This window comes from Hibiscus syriacus, unplaced genomic scaffold (genome assembly GCF_006381635.1).
Source record: "Hibiscus syriacus cultivar Baekdansim isolate YM2019G1 unplaced genomic scaffold, ASM638163v2 tig00020138_pilon, whole genome shotgun sequence".
Taxonomy (NCBI): Eukaryota; Viridiplantae; Streptophyta; class Magnoliopsida; order Malvales; family Malvaceae; genus Hibiscus; species Hibiscus syriacus.
Genome location: NW_024062483.1, coordinates 386,788 through 402,732, shown reverse-complemented (window position 1 = coordinate 402,732; position 15,945 = coordinate 386,788). Strand labels below are relative to the sequence as shown.

At 36.9% G+C, this 15,945-nt stretch overlaps 1 pseudogene; it reads left to right on the top strand.

Moving 5' to 3' along the window:
• The first annotated feature begins 1,104 nt into the window (after nt 1-1,104).
• On the top strand, nt 1,105-6,688 carry LOC120209766 (annotated as a pseudogene).
• Nucleotides 6,689-15,945: the final 9,257 nt, after the last annotated feature.

Below are 15,945 nucleotides of genomic sequence, written 5' to 3'. Positions count from 1 at the left end.
TTTGGGACGTACAGGCCATCAGATGACACGCTCCACTGCTGCGCCATTATTCGTTACATTCTTGATAACTGTAAAGAAGCTATTCCGAATATTTACTTCCCACTCAATTAGAGATCGTCTATGTTTGATGTCCCAAACCCAGGACCCATTGACTTTATGACCAAAAATCCTTAACCTTACCTTTTTTCTGAACTGCAATGCTATAGATCCTTGGGAAGGCTACTTTCAGTGAGGAAACGACAGTCCAATAGCCCTTCCAAAAATCATTCTTTCTGCCATCTTCCGCAACACATATAAAATTATTCAATAGGACATCATCATCCATGTTTAGAACCTTGGTGATATTTCGCCAACACATGATTCTTTTTTTTCTTTGAGACTGGATTCGGGAGCAATGCATTCTGGTCGGGGTTGTACTTGGCAGATACAACTTTCCTCCGCAAGCTGTTAGCCTGAACGCCGAACCTAACGATCCATTTATTCAGGAGCGATCGATTTCTAATATGCAAATCAAATATACCCAACCCGCCATACTCCTTGGGCTCACAAATATTGCTCCATTTCACCCAGTGGATAGACCTGCCTAGGTCTTATCAAAGGAAAAAAATGTCAAATTAAACCTTTTAAATATAAATCATATTAGATATTTTATTAAAATACATATGGTATATGTGATATTATCCAAAATAAAAATATGTAGAAAGGTTGACATTTTCCATTTCCATTTCCATTTTGCATCAATTATTTTCACACTTGAACAAAATCAATATCTTTCCTTTTTTTTAATTTTGGATTCGGATCTTTAAAAAATTACTTGGTATCTTAAGAAGATATTCCATGCACTGATAGATTTCGTTTGAGGGTCATCAAGAGACTATTACGGAGGGCTTAAAAGGAATGAAATCCTGTCAAAGGAAAGAAAATAAGGTAATTCAGTGATAAAGACAAAGCAAAAAAGGTATAATGTCTTGATTATTGGTTATTTTTCTAAATTAACTTCTAAAACGACCTGTTCAATTCTCACGCATCGTGGTATATATACAAACATGCATTGCTTCCTGCTTCTTCACAAATCAGTAATTAGCACACACAAAAATGGGTTTAATGAATGTGTTTTCGTTTTTAATTTTTGGGACATTGGCATCTCTTGTCACGTCCCGACCAATCCATGAAACCGCCATTGTTGAAAAACATGAGCAATGGATGGTTTATTATGGTCGAAAATATAACAGCGAATCGGAGAAGGAGAAGCGTTTTAATATATTCAAGGAGAACTTCGAATATATCGAGAGCTTCAATACTGTGGGAAACAGGAGTTTTAAGTTGGGACTGAATGGATTTGCAGATTTGAGACATGATGAATTCATTGCAGCTCACACCAGATATCATAAGATGGATAGGTCTGAATCAACATCGTTTAGTTATGCAAATTATTCAGATATTTCAATGGATCAAGTGCCACTGGATATAAGCTTCGATTGGAGGGACCGAGGTGCCGTCACTCCTGTTAAACAACAGGGAAAATGCAGTAAGTTTTATTGTTATTTACTGATTTTTTTTTGCTAGAATTATTGTTATTAAACCCTTAATCTCTTAATTTTTATGGATTAATTATTTTTAGAATCCTATTTATTTTAAAGTTAAACATCTTGCCCCCTCGTAGCTCAATCCTAGCTTTATCTTTAGTTCTATTATTTCCTTTATGGAAAGATTTATTATCGAAGAGCGCAACACAAGCGAAATTTCACTCTTATTTCGAGTTTTTGAGGTTTTGAAGGTTGTGTTAACACTTGGGTACAATCTCTACTTTCTTTTATTATTTATTATTCAATACTAATGATAATACTTTATAACAATATTATTTTCAAATCCTTTTGCAGATAGTTGTAGGGCATTTTCAACAGTGGCAGCCATCGAATAATTAACCCAAATCAACACAGGCAAATTAACCTCATTATCGGAGCAACATCTGGTGGATTGCAGCTGAAATGGTGGAAACCAATGTTGCAACGGTGGAGTAATGGTGGATGCTGTTGGGAATTAAAATGAGAACGAGTAATTTCTCTATAACCAGATTAGTGAGAATGCGAAATAAAAGCGAAAAAATAATACCCAAAAAATGATAACGGAGTTCAGCCAATTATGCCTACGTCTCCAGACTGCTGCAGATCTTTTACTAAAGAGAGAAAATTTACAGGTGTTTACAAAATACTCACTACTCACAAGAAAACTCTCTAGTATTGGGAGAAAGAAATGATTTGGGATGATTTTGAAGTTAAATGAGCTAGGGTATTTATAATTAAAACTTAAAGATAATCTTTGAAAATACTCTAAAGTGCAATGACTAAACTGCAATATACCCATTTCAAAAAATTCAACAAAATTTATTACACCGAATTCGGTGCCCCCCTCAACCACACTTATTGATTTTTCCTCCAACAATCTCCCACTTGAATACTGATTTTAATCTGTCTTCACACCCCGATCAATGCAACAGCATTTCTAGTCTTGTTATTCTAGCATGCCAACTGAAGCTGAACACATCTTCAGTTTGTCCGTGGTCACTGTCTTTCTTAACATGTCTGCCAGATTTTGAGCTCCACTAATCTTTTCAAGTTTCAAAATCCCATCTTCCAGAATAGACCGAATAAAATGATATCGTAATTTTATGTGCTTCGTCCTGGAATGAAAATATGAATTCTTCACTAGATGGATAGCATTTTGACTATCGCAATACAAGACATTGTTTTCTTGTTTCTTGCCTAATTCTTCCAAGAAACTTTGGAGAGTCTAATATGAACATCTAAAGGTGTACTTACTGGTTTAGCATCTTGCATGTTGAACCTGGAGAGTACTTTGTTGTTGTACTCAGCCTGTGATAACATCAAAGTCCCCGACTTTGTGTCTCTCTTAATCCTCATCCCAAGAATTTGCTTTGCAGCGCCCAGATCCTTCATAGAAAACTGCTTCGACAATTTTTGCTTCAAGTTTATAATCTTTTGCATGTCTGAGCCTGCAACGAGCATGTCATCAACATACAACAATAAAATAATGAACCTGTTGTCGAACTTCTTGGTGTAGCAACAATGATATGCTTGGCATATGGTAAAACCACTACTACTCATGAAGCTATCGAACTACTTGTATCACTATCTAGGAGCTTGTTTTAAATCATACAAGCTCTTCTTCAACCTGCATATCATGTTTTTCTTGTCTATCTCTATTAAGCCTTCTGAATGCCTCATATAGATTTCTTCCTCCAAATCACCATGAAGAAAAGCTGTCTTCACATCTAACTGCTCAAGATGTAGATTCTCTGCAGCTATAATTTTCAACACCAGTCTGATTGTAGACAGTTTCACGACTAGAGAGAAAATTTCATTATAGTCAATACCTTCTTTTTGCTGAAAACCTTTGACAACCAATCTTGTTTTGTAGCGTTTGCTCCCATCGTGCTCTTCTTTGATTATGTAAATCCACTTGTTATGGAGCGCTTTCTTGCCTTGTGGTAATTTAACTAATTCACACGTCTGATTTGACATAAGCGAGTCCATCTCATCTTTCATGGAAGACTCCCACTTGACTGAATCCTCCACCTGCATTGCTTCATCATAGCACTCTGGTTCACCATTGTCAGTCAGCAACAAGTAGTGTAAAGAAGGCGAATAATGTTTGGTTGGTTTAGGAATTCAAGAGGAGCGCCTCAGTTCTGGTGTGCCTGGTTCTTCTTGAACTACTTCAGGATTGATCTGAACATCATTTCCAGAAGACTCCTCAAACTCAGCAAATTCCTTTGTTTCAGCTTCAGTTTTGGAGCTACTTGATTATACAGTTGATATGTCTTTGTACATCACATTCTCATTGAAAATGAAATCTCTGCTTCTGATGATCTTTCGATTTTCATAGTCCCAAAATTGATAACCGAACTCATCACCACCATAACCAACAAAGACACATTTGTTGGATATGGCGTCAAGTTTACTTCTTTCAGCAGAATTTATGTGTACATAAAAAATACAACCAAACACTCTTAAGTGTGAAAGGTTTATTTATTTCTTGCTCCAAACCTCCTCTGGTATTCCACCATCCAAGGGAACTGAGGGCCCACAGTTGATCAGGTAAGCTGCAGTGTTGATAGCTTCAGCGCATAGCAATTTTGGCAAGCCGACGTGTATCCTCATGCTTCTGGCACTTTCATTCAGAGTTTTGTTCATGCGCTCAGCTACGCCATTCTACTGCGGTGTCATGGAAACTATTGTCTCCATCTTGATCCCATTGTTTGCGCATAAATCTCTGAATCTACTATTTTTGTACTCTCCTCCATTATCAGACCTCAACCGCTTGACTTTCAAACCAGTCTCATTTTCCACCATGGCCTTCCATTTTCTGAAGGTATCAAAGACTTCTGATTTCTTCTTTAGAAAATAAACCCACATCTTCCTTGTAGAATCATCGGTGAAGGTGACATAATATAGTGAGCCTGCAAGAGATGGAACTGGAGATGGTCCCCATACATCAGTATGCACCAACTCTAACTTTTCTACCTTGGGTGTCTTGCCAATCATTGCAAAACTGACTTTCTTTTATTTTCCAAAGATGCAATCTTCACATAGTCTGACATCAATATTCTTTAGATCTGATACCTTCCCTTTTGAAAAAAGTGTCTTCATCCCTTTCTCACTCATATGGTCAAGCCTTTGGTGCCATAGGTTTGATTTTCCATCAGCATCTGCTACTGCAATGATATTCTCTAAATTTGAGGTTACATAGAGAGTACCAGTCTTCTTACCACGAGCAATGACGAGTGCTCCTTTGGTAATCTTCCATTCACAACCTGAAAAGGTTGTACTATATCATTCTCCATCAAGTTGTCCTACATAAATCAAATTTCTTTTGAGGCCAAGAATATGTCTCACTCCTTTCAGCTTCTAGGTGGTCTGGTTTTGCAACTTTAAACGGATGTCTCCTTTTCCGACGATCTTCAAGGTTTCATCATCAGCTAGATGAACCTTCCCAAAATCACCACTGACATAGTTCTCCATGATTTCTTGGCATGAGGTGGAGTAGAAAAATTCCACATGAATCCAAGATCCATGATTCAATTGGATTGTTGACGCTTAGAATCATGGCATCACCTATCTTCTCTGTCATGTTGGCAGATTCCTGTGCGCCAATATCTTTCTTTGGTGCTCGACAATCTCTTTTAAAGTGACCCTTCTTGCCACAATTATAACAGGTAAAATCTTTCTTTCCCGTTCTTGATTTTCCCCTTATAGATTTCGATCTGTCACGATTTGAGTTTCTTTCTGAAGTTCTTCCTCTAGACTCCGTGTGCAAGGTTGAGGAGGTTGATGCTTCACCCGATTCTCTCCGTCGAATTTCTTCACTCAATACCATATCCTGAACATCGTTGAATTTCAATTTGCTATTTCCCGACGAGTTGCTGACTACTGTAACAGTAGTATTCCAACTATCTGGTAGAGATTGTAAGAGAATTAAAGCTTGAACTTCATCATCGAATTCAATTTCCACGGAACTCAACTGGGTTGTGATTGTGTTGAGTTCATTTAGGTGTTGAGCCACTGATGCCCCTTCAACCATTCGCAATTTGAATATTCGCCTCATCAAGTGAACTTTATTTGAGGCTTATGGCTTCTCATACATACTGAAGAGAGCCGCCATAAGACCCTCTGTCGACAAATTCGTATCACCGATAAATTTTTTACTATTCACAAAATTTACTATTCATGTGAATAGTAATGAATAGTAACCTCGCAAAAAAATTGACAAAATTCACAACCAAAAGCTCTGATTACCAGTTGTTAGGAATTAAAATGAGAACGAGTAATTTTCTTATAACCAGATTAGTGAGGATGTGAAATAAAAGCGGAAAAATAATACTCGAAAATGATAATAGAGTTCAACCAATTATGCCTACGTCTCCGGACTGCTGCAGATCTTTTACTAAAGAGAGGAAAATTTTAGGTGTTTACAAAATACTCATTACTCACAAGAAAACTCTCTAGTATTGGGAGAAAGAAATGATTTGGGATGATTTTAAAGCTAAATGAGCTAGGGTATTTATAGTTGAAGCTTAAGGACTAATCTTTGAAAATACCCTATAGTGCAATAACTAAACTTCAATATACCCATTTCAAAAATATAACAAAATTTATTGCACCGAATTCGGTGCCCCCCTCAGCCGCACTTATTGACTTTTCCTCTAACAGATGCTTACCAATACCTAATCCAAAATGGAGGAATAGCCGCAGAGCAAACCTACCCGTACAATGAACTCTAAGGAACTTGTGATGATGTGAAACAGGCAAGCAAAGTAGCCACCATCAGCGGCTACGAACAGGTACCTGCAAACGACGATGGTGCATTGCTTAAGGCTGTCACGAATCAACCCATCTCAGTCGCGATCGACGGAAGCAGGCTACCGTTTAGGTTTTTTCAGGGTGATGGGGTGTTTACTGGAGATTATGGCACCGATCTGAACCATGCGGTCACCGTCATCAGGTATGGTACGAATGCAGATGGTTTGAAGTATTGGGTGGTGAAGAATTCATGGGGAGAGAATTGGGGTAACAAAGGGTTTATGAAAATTCAGAGGGGTGTAAATACAACTGGTGGTTTATGTTTCCTTGCCATGCAAGCTTCTTATCCAGTTGCCAACTCAATGTAATTTAGTGGCATTTCTTTAGCTTTATAATACACATTGTATGTTTTTCAGATCGGTAAACTTGGAGTTATATTAGAACCACAAAATCTATACCTTCATAAAATTGAAGGTTTAAATTCATGTCATTTTAGTTATTCATAGTGGTTATCAAAATGATGTCATTTAGATGTGACAGATCATGTCATTAATCGTTAATCATATCATCATCGTCTTGTTATTAACTTAACTAAACAATGACATAATTAAATGTAAACTAAAGTCAATGCTATAATTGATAAAATTAAAAAATTAATGCTATAATTGATAAATAAGCAATTTAGTGGTATAAACGAGTCAATGAATACAATTTTTTTGAATTAATCACTGCTATAAAATTTATTGATAAATGATATAATTTACTCTCTAAAATAAAAAATAAGTGCATTTTTTAAATTATTAGGAAATATCTTATTTGAACCCTCAAAAAATAACTGTCAAGCTAAATTGATAGGAAATATCTTATTTGACCCCTCAAAAAATTTCATTTAATATTTTTTTTCAATATTTTTAAGTAATAATTTTAAAAAGAGATAATAAATTTAGATTTATTTAAAAAGTATATGAAGACAATTTATTTTTAAACTTAAAAATTATATTTTTTAAGAAAACAATTTCATTCATAAAATTATTTTATAACTAATTATTATTAATCGTGAATGTATTTATAAATAAAAGTTATAATTTTTAGATAAAAAATTTGAATTATCAAACAATGTAATTATTTTTATTAAACGTTGTAGAAAACTATAGTATCACATTAATAGGAAAAAACATCCAAACTTAAATAAAAATAATTGAAATGATCTTTAACTTTTAATAATATATCAAGTAATTTATATGGTATTAATTCAATATTTATAATATGACACTAGTAATAATATTTAATTTATTTATATCCATTTTATTTTTAATTTAACGGACATCATAAAAGATATTTTAATTGAAATTATACCTTATAAAATTAGTAATAGATATCAACGTTCGACAGCATTCTAGAAGTTCTCATAAATTATATTTTCATACTTAATGTATACGCATAAAATAAAAATATTAGTGAAAAAGATACACAAATTTATGATTATCCAACAATAATTATTATATATTTTATTATACACACGTATAATATAGATGTCTTTATGAACGACTATATATAAGAATATCACACCTGATGGCTGATTGTATATAAACTTATAGTTAAGGAGTTAAGCATACGTCTGGTTATAGAGTTCGACATCAAGTGAATGGTCAATGCTTTAAATAGAAATGTGGTTAACGATCATCCAACATATATATTGGTGAAAGATTACAAAACTTTTTTTTTTAGCTAATACAGGAAGCTACTAATATTCACTGGAAACAGCAGTATCATCCTGAAGAATGGACAAAAGCTCAAATGGGGGTTCTACAAATACATGCCCGCCAATGGAGTCTCCACGACTCAGTGCAGCCAATCTGTCAGTCGCGACATTTTGTTCTCGGGGGATATGCCGAACCTTTATCGTCCAATCTCGATCCCAGAGGTCTGAAATAGCAGCAACCAAGGAGTTATCCGCTAATGCTTTCGATGATTTGTTGCAAATCTTGGAAGCCTCAAGATTATCGGTCTCCAACTCGACGTGCCGAAATCCTAATCTCCAAGCATGATTCAGGATATCATGAATAGCCCATAGTTCCGCAATCAGTATCGAGCATTTCCCTAGGCTCCGAGTGAATCCAAAAATCCAGTCACCATCCGAATTAGGTAAAATACCACCAGCCGAAGCCATGCTATATATCATTCTGTCTCACCCGAGTTCGCTTTTATCCAACCACATTTGGGTCGTCTCCACTTCAAATGGTTAACAGGCGAAATCTTATCCAAATCAACCGCAAGTGTAGCCACAGAGACGAACTCTTGATCCAACCTTAAGCATCGTATCACAAAATGCTCTCGTTGTGCAAACTCGGGATCAAACAGAAGGCTACACCTAGTTTTCTATAACTGCCAGCAAATTGTAGAAGAAAGAGTTGCACAATCAATGTTATCGCAAGGACTCGTACCTGAGAAATTTAAGATTCTTCATAAGCCAGGCTTCAAACGGTAAGGAAAAAAATTCTTGCAAACTTTCTGTTCACACCACTCTTTTCCACACAATCTCGGGCATATAACATCGACGCAGAACATGGTCAACATCTTCCAAGCCTTTCTTACATATTTAGAACCCATTCATGATAGACATATGGCGCCTGGTCCTTTCTACATTTGTGAGTAGACGATTGTGAGCTGCTAGCCATAAAAAAGTTTGAACCCTTTGCGGAATCGTCAGCTTCCAAATACATTTCCAATTCAATCTCGCCTCTTCCTGCTAGTGAAAAGATTTGTACGCCGATTTAGCGGTGAATTGGTTGTCAATCTCCCATCGCCACCCAGGAACATCTTTTTTTAAATGTACTTGAGGATGTTTCACAGCCGCAATACGCTGGATTATGTTTACGGGAAGCAACATAGACTACGATGCCCAATCTCAATCACCAGTTGGAAATACCATCGTACTAACAGCGGTTGGATTTGGCGATCCGAGTCCTTGATAGGCAAAAACAAGTCGATTCTCTGCTTCCAACCAATGGTCATACCAGAAATCGGTGTCGTTACCATCCCGAATATTCCAAGAAATATTTTCATTGAACTCACTCCGTATGCTACATAACCCTTTCCAAGTACGGGAGCTGTTTATATTATTCAAGCTGAATGACAATAGATCTTCCCATTTATATTTCGATCTCATGACTTGCACCCAAAGCTTTTCATTCCGACTAGTCAATTGACATGTTATCTTCATTAAAAATTCTTTATTTTGTCAAAATAAATTTTTAAAACCCATACCTCCAACATCAATAGGTTTTTGCATTATCCCAGCGTACAGACCACCACTTCCATCATTCGAGCCCCAAACAAATCGTCTAATAACATTTTTCATTTCATCGCACAATCCTTTAGGTAGCCAGATTGATTGCATAACATACATGGGAATGGCCTCAAGTACCGTTTTGCAAGAGTTATTCGACCTGCCAAAGAAAAGGTTTTCGTTACCCATCCCGAAAAACGGTGATTCAATCTTTCAAGTACGAGTAAGTTGCCTTAGTTACCTTATTATGAAGCAAAGGAACACCAAGGTACCTTTTCAAATCTGAAACCTCCTCGAACCCAGGGTCCCTTGTGATAGTAGAACGTGTAACAATTGCGCAACTTTTGGAGAAATAAACCTTGGTTTTTTCAACACTGATTCGGTGACCAGATTCAACACTGAAAGTGTCAAGAACTTTCTAGATCGTATTGAGCTGGTTCGTAGAAGCCTCCGCAAATACAACTAAGTCATCAACAAAGAACAGATTCGATAAACTAGGATTCTTTCATCAAAATGAAGTCCAATAACATTTTGTTCGCCCAGTCATCAAGGATTCTGTCATCAAAGAATTTCATCACAAATCGAAAAACAGATCCACCCACCACGTTCCAATTTTTCTGGAAGAAAGCCGCATGTAAACCATCGATTCCAGGTGCTTTCAAAGGATCCATACCGAATACCACCGCTTTAACCTCATCATATGAAACATCCCTCAACATGTCTCGCAAGTCATTCGAAGAGCACTTAGAGAAATTGTAAGCGTTACCACTATGGTTACGGCTACCTCCTCCAGTAGTAAACGAATTCTAAAAGAATTGGACAGCATGGTTCTTTAACAGATTATGGTCTCGGCACCATGAACCATCAGGAAGCTTTAACATATTGATCGTGTTTTGCCTCCTTCGAATAATTGTTGATTTATGAAAGTAGGAGGTATTTCTATCACCTTTTTGAATCCAGTTGCTTTGGGACTTCTGATACCAAGGCTCTCCTCCTGAGTACTAACCATATTAAATTCCTATTCAAGCTTCTCCTCTAGCTTCTGTTGAAAAGAATTATCAGCGTTTTCAAGACCTCAAATTCGCGCAAGAAGCATGGATTTGCCTCTTCCAATGTGCCCAAACACGTCCATGTTCCAGATTCGACTTTTACTTTAGAATTCAACAATATCATCGAGGATGCCTCTGTTGTTGGTCCACAAGCTTGCCATGAAATCCTTGAAATCGGGGTGCTCACTCCAAGCGTCAATATAACGACACGGGCGAACGTTATTAATTCCTCTACTATCTTCCGTCTCAAGTAAAATGGGACGATGATTCAACCTAATCTTTAAAGATGAATCACTCTAGAATGTTCAAAAGCATCATACCAGTTGGCATTACACAAACAACGATCCAGACGCTGAGAAAGCGTCCCCTTTTTCCAAGTAAATTTTGGACCATTAAAACCCATGTCGGTCAGCCCAGAGTCAAACATAAACTCACAGAAAGTAGGGCAAACACCAACACGTCTTTGAGAGCCTCCTTGTCGTTCAAGATGACTGCCAATGACATTAATCACCCCCAAGCACCCAAGGCCAATTCTCACCAGGATCCAAAACTAGCAATTAATTCCAAAGATGCTTCCTAATTCCAGTAGCAGGATTAGCAGAAATGAATGAGATAAAGAAAGAACGACCATCTCCAACATTAGAACAAACACCATGAATAAATTGTCTAGAAACAACCAGAGTCGAGAAATGGATCGGAGACCGCCAAAGCATCCAAATACCCCCAGAATAACATCTCGCTTCCACCCTATTGGAGTAATCGAATCCAGACTTCCGAATAAATTTATCTGCCGCGATCCCGCTTATCCTCAGTTCAAACAATGCTAAAATATCCGGTCTTTGAGATTTCACCAATAACTTAAAATAACGATTAATATCAGGGTTAAGGGCACCCTGAATATTCCAAAAAATAACTCTAACCATAAAGAAATCAAGAACAGATAAGACATGATTAAACCTGCATTTCCGCGTCATCAGTTCGATCGAAGATAAAGTTCACCCTCCATTGAATCGAGTCATCACTGTTCACATCAGTTTGGTGCGACGCAAACTGAGCATCAATAATTGTGGCATGATTAAATTCTGATTTCATGGCCGAAATCCAATCTGCAAGCGCTAGTTTGTTTGGTGACCGCTCATTTTTTTTTTCTTCGTTCTTAGGCCTTTCCGCGATAGACCCTTAACAGCAGACAATCCTTTATTGGTCCCTTTTAAATTCCTCCCCCTCGAGAGGTACTCTGAAGAATATTACTATTGGGAGGGGACTGATTTTCATCATTTTCATAAACCTGGACAGCTACATGTTTGTCACGATTCAAAGATGAATCCACATGGTGAACCTTCCCCTTTGAAGCTACAACTGTATTGTTTGTCAAATTTCCAAAGGCTAAGCTGCCATTTCTATTTGTCTCATTAGCAATTTTGGCTTGACGTTGCATTTTGCCTTGCTTACTGGATTCTGCATGGTTAGATCTCATAGTAATCACTTTGTCAAGCTTGTTGGCGTTACCATTTCCATGAACCTCCATCTCCATAGTCTTCAGCTTCGAAGGATATTTATTTGTCTCCACAGTTTGTTCTACCTCCAAAATTTCATATCGAGATCCAAAATTAGCCAGGTTTTTCGTGCCTCTTGTCCCAGCTTTTCCATCCTTTTTAATCAGTGTCATTTTCTTCTTGTTGTTGGTCACCTGCATCCAAGGCGCACAAAGGTCCTCTGGATTTTCCATTCCTCGACTAGATTGAGCATTGTCAGACTTTTCAACTGAACTTTTACCACACTGCTCCTTAATATGGCCATACTTGCCATATCCATAACAGATTAAGGAAAGACCTTCATATTCAAATGGTTGCCTGAGTCCATCTATAATGATACCCGAGGTCAGTGGTTTCTCAAGATTGACAACAATGGCGAGCCTCGCAAACCGACCTAGTTTACCATCATCCGTGTTGTAGTCAATTCGAACGACCTCACTAATAGCTCCTACAATTACCTGAAAGAGACTCTTTGTGTAGTATCGATAAGACAACCCCGGTAACCGAACCTATACCATGATCTTCAATGGATGGTCCACTGCGGTGGAGAAATTCCTGCTGCAAGGCTGCACAGTAAGATAGCTTCCATATATCACCCAAGACCCCTCAGATAAAACATGATGAAAGTCATCCTCCAAGGTAAAACGAACAAGGTAATAATCACTGTCGAGATCAATTAGGTTAATAGCACCTAAAGGATTCCATAGAGTCTTGATCCTGTTCAAGAGAGCTTTATATCCAATTTTCTTTCCCAATAAATGGATAGCCACCGAATTTGCTAGCTTTTCGTCTATGGCTTCATGGACTCTTTCTGAAAACTTAATCTCTGGAAGAATGCCATCATTACTGAAAACCACATCCTCGGGTTGAACTTCCACGTCAAGATAGTTGATCATAATGGATTCCATATTACTAACCAAGTCGCCCATAACCATGTCACGAAAAGAAGGTTTGTTATGAGTACCTTGTGACAAATTAGGGTCTCCCATATAATCTTGAGTGATAGTATCAACAACATCTTGTTTTTGCAAATGATTTAAAACAGTACTACTCTTAATGGAATCCAAATTACTCGGATCAAAATAAACTCCTTTTACAAATTTATTTTGATCGATCAAATTGCAATTCGCCATTGGTTTAGCAGAACTTTCGACGACCATATGCGACGGAGAAGAACTTACCATCAGAAAAAGATTACAAAACGTTCATAAAGAAAAGTTGGATAAAAAAAGTATGTAATATTTTTCGTGAAGGAAATAAATGTGAAAATCATTTGGCGAACATAGCTCAGTACCAACATGAAACTCTCGTTATTTTAGATGATCTTTCGACTAATTTTTTCCACATGCTAAACAGGATGGATCGATGAGGTGTTGGGATACGGTCACATCTCTTAAAATTTTCAAATTCCTTTATATTTTCTATTAATTATTTAATTTCTCAACCCTAAAAATTTATAACTATTCACACCTTAAGTTTTTAATATAACTTCTTAAATTCACATTCCGAACATAAATTCATTGTCTGTACATGATGCTAAATACAAATACTAGGGAGTAGGCACTTTGAGATTGTAGTTTTAATTATTTTTCTTTCCGTTATAATACTAAAAAAATATAACTTAAAATTTCATGCATAGCTTTCTCTCGTATACGAGATAAAGATATTAGTAAAAACAGTTATATGAATTTATAATTATTTCAAATCTAATTATTATATCTTATAAATTATATGTTATATGAGTAGTTATACATTTATTTTTAGAAATAATTATAAAAATATGAATAATTATTATATTTATTTAAATTAAATAAATAGTTATACACTTATAAAAGACTTTCTTCATGTAAATTTGACACAAATCAAATAAAATACTACATGTACGGATTAAATAAAAAGTATTAAAATTATTAACAGAGTCTTCAATGGTTTAATTGTATCAATATAATTGCAACTGATCTGTATATTATATGAGTTTTTGAGAAGCATTTTCGGAGAAGTTTTAATGATGTTGGTACATTTCCGTTAAAGAAGTTTGACGTGCAGTTCAAAAAACTTAGTGTGACATCAAAGAGTGAGATTGAAGCTCCATTTTCAGGAGAAGAGGTGTGGCCTGCCATTAAAGCAATGGATTGGTCCAGGGCTCCAGGACCGGACGACTTTAATATAGATTTTTTTAAGAAATTCTGGGGAGAGGTTAAAGGGGAGATCATGGGTTTTTTTGCTTTGTTCTTTGAAGGAAAGCTGAACTGTCGTTCGATTAACCATTCATTTATTACGTTAATTCCAAAGAAGATTGCCCCAGAAAAAATCGACGACTTTAGACCCATTTCTTTGGTGGGTAGTCTTTACAAGATTCTGGCAAAAGTACTATCAAGGAGATTGGCAGATTGTATGAATGAGATTGTTAGCAATTCATAGTTTACTTTTGTGGACGGGAAACAAATATATGATTGTGTTTTAATTGCAAATGAACTCATCGATGATTTGCGTAGAAGGAAAAGAGAAGCAGTTATTGTAAAAGTGGACTTTAGCAAAGCATATGATTCGGTTGATGGGTGATTTCTGATCTGATTCTTAGGAAAATGGGCTTCGGTTCAAGATGGAGGTCTTAGATGAAGCTGTGTCTATCGTCAGCTTCAATTTCAGTTCTGGTGAATGGCACACCGACAAAAAAGTTTAGAATCAGGAGAGGGCTTCGCCGAGGATGTCCTTAATCTAAGCAAAGCAAAACTGTACAGGGTTAATGTACGAGATAGTAACATAACAGTTTGGGCGAACGTGATTAAATGCGGATGGGAGAAGTTACCTACCACTTATCTTGGTCTTCCTCTTGGTCGGTCGAGGAATTCATTAGTGATGTGGAAGCCAGTTGTGGAGAAAGTTCAAAATCGGCTTGAAAGCTGGAAAGGAAATCTCCTGTCGTTTGGTGGCCGGCTAACATTAGTAAAGTCTGTTCTTTCAAGTATCTCATTGTATTTCCTTTCCATTTTTCAGCTACCACAATCATTGGAAACAAAGCTGCATAGTATTATTTTAAGGTTCCTTTGGGGTTCGAGCGGTGGTAGACCCATCCATTGGGTTGAGTGGGAGAGTTTATGCAAACTAAGGATTCAAGTGAGTTTGGGGTTAGTCGATCTTCGTTTGAGAAATCGTTTGAGAAAAATTGTAATAGCAAAGCATGGTTATAATCCAGATTCGTTGATTCCTTCGCAGCTAGCGCCAAAAACGATGTCATGGTTTGGAGAAGTGTTTTGCAACCCCTAAAGCAAATCGAAAACTTGTTATCGAAGAACGTAAGAGTTGCTTTAGGGGACGACCAATCGATAGATTTCTGGAATGATTATTGGACTAGTGTTCCGTCTCTAAGCTTGGCGTTTCCAAGGATTTATAGGTTAGCGATAAAAAAAAGTGGGGAAGGTGGCAGATTTCAGTATTAATTATAACGGGAGGTGGCTTTTGAATATAGAGATTAGGAGGATCTTATTCTCTTGGGAGTTTAGTATGTGGGATGATTTTATTCGTACTTTAAATGAAGCGGAGCATGGTAGTCCAGGATCGGATAAATTTCGCTGGATGGGATCCTCAAATGGTGTGCACACTCCAAAATCTTTTTGCTCGAGTGCAGTGATGGTTGAGGAGGAGCATGACAATTTCTGGAAGTTGGTGTGGTCGAATTAAGCACCAACCAAAGTTTAGATTCTTGTTTGGAGGGCAGTGCTCAAGAGACTTCCCGTTTTTGAAGAGCTAAA